The 4,599-nt window shown below is 31.7% G+C and overlaps 1 non-coding gene across 1 annotated transcript; it reads right to left on the bottom strand.

Annotated features, from left to right (window-relative positions):
• Window positions 1–2,340: 2,340 nt before the first annotated feature.
• Trnal-uag (transfer RNA leucine (anticodon UAG)) lies at window positions 2,341–2,420 on the bottom strand. The gene has a single exon. It is a non-coding gene; the product is annotated as a tRNA-Leu (tRNA).
• Between the last annotated feature and the right edge of the window lie 2,179 nt (window positions 2,421–4,599).

Genomic DNA, 4,599 nt, shown 5'->3' with positions numbered 1-4,599 from the left:
TACAGGAGGAAAGAAACAAAAAAGCTTAACCTTGCATATTGCACCAATTAAGAGGTGGTCAGAGCGCGATTCAATATTGAGAAATAAAAACAAAAACTGGATTTCGATTTGGAATAAGGCTTGGTCTCGGGAATAATTTATGACACGGGCAGAGTTGGGTTTCAAATTGGTCCAAATACAGATTAAGCCGATAAAGTGTCGAATCCAACAGATCACAGACAGGAATGTGATTTCTGGAGGCGTTTTACGATTGCATCGGGACGCGTGGCCATAAGGAAGTTAGTATTCACATGTGTGATGGACTGCAATTTGGTAAACCGGTTTTGCCATCAAAGACAGGGTTGGTTCTTGGTTAGATTTTCATGTTCTATGTTCTAAAAACTAAAAACTAAAAACTAAAAACTAAAAACTAAAAACTAAAAACTAAAAACTAAAAACTAAAAACTAAAAACTAAAAACTAAAAACTAAAAACTAAAAACTAAAAACTAAAAACTAAAAACTAAAAACTAAAAACTAAAAACTAAAAACTAAAAACTAAAAACTAAAAACTAAAAACTAAAAACTAAAAACTAAAAACTAAAAACTAAAAACTAAAAACTAAAAACTAAAAACTAAAAACTAAAAACTAAAAACTAAAAACTAAAAACTAAAAACTAAAAACTAAAAACTAAAAACTAAAAACTAAAAACTAAAAACTAAAAACTAAAAACTAAAAACTAAAAACTAAAACTAAAAACTAAAAACTAAAAACTAAAAACTAAAAACTAAAAACTAAAAACTAAAAACTAAAAACTAAAAACTAAAAACTAAAAACTAAAAACTAAAAACTAAAAACTAAAAACTAAAAACTAAAAACTAAAAACTAAAAAACTAAAAACTAAAAACTAAAAACTAAATACTAAAAATTAAAAACTAAAAACTAAAAACTAAAAACTAAAAACTAAAAACTAAAAAAACTAAAAACTAAAAACTAAAAACTAAAAACTAAAAACTAAAAACTAAAAACTAAAAACTAAAAACTAAAAACTAAAAACTAAAAACTAAAAACTAAAAACTAAAAACTAAAAACTAAAAACTAAAAACTAAAAACTAAAAACTAAAAACTAAAAACTAAAAACTAAAAACTAAAAACTAAAAACTAAAAACTAAAAACTAAAAACTAAAAACTAAAAACTAAAAACTAAAAACTAAAAACTAAAAACTAAAAACTAAAAACTAAAAACTAAAAACTAAAAACTAAAAACTAAAAACTAAAAACTAAAAACTAAAAACTAAAAAAAACTAAAAACTAAAACCTAACTTGCTTTTTGCTTTTTGCTTTTTGCTTTTTGCTTTTTGCTTTTTGCTTTTTGCTTTTTGCTTTTTGCTTTTTGCTTTTTGCTTTTTGCTTTTTGCTTTTTGCTTTTTGCTTTTTGCTTTTTGCTTTTTGCTTTTTGCTTTTTGCTTTTTGCTTTTTGCTTTTTGCTTTTTGCTTTTTGCTTTTTGCTTTTTGCTTTTTGCTTTTTGCTTTTTGCTTTTTGCTTTTTGCAACAAACAAATTTAAACCCTGCTAGAACGACTCACTAAAGAATGCACTAATTTGCAGCTAAAATTGCTTCCATACTTCTTCCTCAACAAACTGGTTTAATAATCGCAAGAATATTACCAACGTTCTTTTTTTTTAATCCGTTCTGTTGGACCGCACCCCTCTGATTATTTACGTTTGCAGTCCATAAGTGGATCTAAAAAGAAAAAAAAAAGACTTTAAACCTGCTGCCGCGGTCGTTCTTACTCGATGTCACGCTTGATGACCGTAATTTATAAAGCTCGCGGTTGTTCCCTGTCCACCCAGAGGGTACCATAATTCGCGGTACAGGGTGGGGTGTCCAGTTTGTGTGTTTTGTAATCTTATTTTACGAAACAAAATCCTTTCATTTTAAAATTAAGGGTAAGGTAAGATAACGTGGAAGAAAAAGTTATTGAAAAAATTTCTTAAAGCAAATATTTGAAATTTACTCACAGTTTTGATAATTTGAGCTACTTAAGTCCATCTTCTGAACAGATACCTTATAATATTGTTCTACAGTCTCGGACTATAGCAATTCCCAATATGACGAACATTCAGAAGCAAAATTGTCCCAGCAGGTTCAGAACGCACCTTGGACAGGTGTCAACGATCAAGGCCTGTCGTGCACGGAACGGGTTCAAAAAAGGAAGAAAACTCAGCAATTTGACCATAAAATACGGTTTCAAGGTTGAGGTGGCACAACCAGCGAAAGTTGTCCCGCGACGCAGAACTGACCTGCTCAATATTTCTTCTGTTTCGTTAAAATCTCAACCAAAGTTACAAAAAATCACTTTGACAGCGGTGGGATTCAAACCCACGCCATTTCTGACTGGTGCCTAAAACCAGCGCCTTAGACCGCTCGGCCACGCTGCCTCGGTGAAGATGGGCTAACAATGAGTACTATAAATAGATTCGTTTTGAGTTGGATGAGCTCCGAGCAGAAGCAGCTTCGATAACAAACCAGAGCATAGCGGCGTGAGCGTGTAATGAAGAGTAATCAGTAGCAGAGGAGCAGCAGCAACAACAACAACAACAACAACAGCATTGAATGGGAAATACAGAACAAGCTAAACTGTGGGGCATGATGTTTGATATAGCGTTAATCACTCATTTACTATATTTTAGTTTATTGTAGTGAAAAGAATAACTAGATAAATGTTTAATAATTTTTATTTATTTGGCTTTTCGTATTAACCCTTTACTGCCCAGATTATATCGATTTTTTTAATTTTCCCTTGTCATTTTAAGCAACTTTTGTTATACATACAACTTTACTTCTCTTGTTTGAGTTTTTTTGTTTGTACAGCCACTTTTTAATTTTTTGCTTGTTTTCCGTTGTCATTTAAATGGTAGAAAAATACGTGAAGGCATAGTCTGGGACATTACAAAAATTACTGCACACTTATTTTTGCAAAACATATACGAAATGTTAGTGAAAAACACGGCCAAATTTGACCGCAGAACAAATTACATTTTTCAAAACGTTGGCAAAGTCAACGTAAACAAGTAAAACTTCCAATCTACCTTCTTTGTATTTTTAAGGGTTCTTCTTACCAATTCTTTTTAAAGATAAAAATTGGTTGAAAAAATGGATTTTTGGCGAATTTTTTGATCGAAGCCCGCTTAGATTCCTTGCTGCTTTTTTTTTTAGTATTTTTGTGTTAAATCTTCTTGAATTAAAATTTCTTGTAAAGTTTCAAATTGACCAGGAATCTTTGAACCTGCATCAATTTTACTTTTTATATATATATATAATCTTCCTATTTTTTTTTCTTTTTTAAAGCAACAAAACCACATAGGTATTTGCACCATGAAACTTATCAGTTTAAAAGAAACACAGCTAAAAAAGTAGTAATGCAGCTGCGTGTAAAAGGCCTGGGTGAAAAATAAATATTGCATTATTTTATGCAATTTTATGTGATTTTACACCCAAACAAGCAAACTTAAAAAAAACTCTGAACATAATGCATTTGTGTTACGCAGGTAAACTTTAAATTCATTCAAATAAATTTAGACCATTTCTGATTCTTAAAAAAGCTCTAATATTTTTTTATCTGTTAAATTTTAAGGTGTAAATTTTCACTCGGAAGACCCCTTTGATCCCATTTATTTATGATAATTTAATAAAATTCGAGTTCCTGAGCCAATTCACAATACGAACATGCTCTGCTCGTGGACTCGCTCTTATATTAGAAAACAGATAGGCGTCAGAGTCAGAGTCAGAGATGGATTCGGTGGAGACGGTTACTTTTTAGGACCTTGAGAACCTTGAGGACTTTTGAGGTGTCTCTGAACCTTCAGAAGCCAGAAGAGGGGTCGGCTGATTTCCAACATTTTTATATAGAGTTGTTGTTAGAGCAGGAGTATTGTTCTTTCTATGGCTAAAGTCGAAGTCGGCATTGCTTCAAAAGATTCCTGACTTCGCAAGCAAGAGTGGAAAAAATAATCACTAAGGACTTATGAATGAAACTTGACACAAATAAAAATAGCTGGATTTTCTAGCATCTTCTTGGATAAGCTTAGGGATGCCCAATTGGAGTGCAAAAGTTCAATTCAAAGAAAAAACTATGGCTGGAAATTTTTATCTTTAATCACTTCTTTAACATTAAAAATACATTCTTGCTAATTTTTTATCATGATGGTAAAATATAATTATGTTTGTAGAAAAACAATCTATTTTTGTAAAATGATCATCTCTAATTCTTGCTCGATACCGCCATAATGCGACCACGTGCTCCATTTGTTTGCCAACAAAGCTGCAGCTGGATGGTGAGACGAAGTGAGGGGGGAGATCTTTTGACATTTGTAAAACCGCATCTGACCCGCCGATGGTCGTTGGGCCGACGGTCGTTTCCAACGACCGAGTCCAGTAAGGAACTGATCGTACAATAAATTTGATACAGAAAATTGACGAAGTTCATGCTAGAAGTTTAATAAGATTTGGTTATTTTGACCCCTCTCTACTCACCGTGTACCGTCATCAGGGGTGTCATTGAGGGAGGTGAGATTGGGTCATACAAAAATGCTGAAATTTGTATGATACAATCTCACC

This window comes from Culex pipiens, chromosome 2 (assembly GCF_016801865.2).
Source record: "Culex pipiens pallens isolate TS chromosome 2, TS_CPP_V2, whole genome shotgun sequence".
Taxonomy (NCBI): domain Eukaryota; kingdom Metazoa; phylum Arthropoda; class Insecta; order Diptera; family Culicidae; genus Culex; species Culex pipiens.
This window is presented reverse-complemented; position numbering and strand designations above follow the sequence as displayed.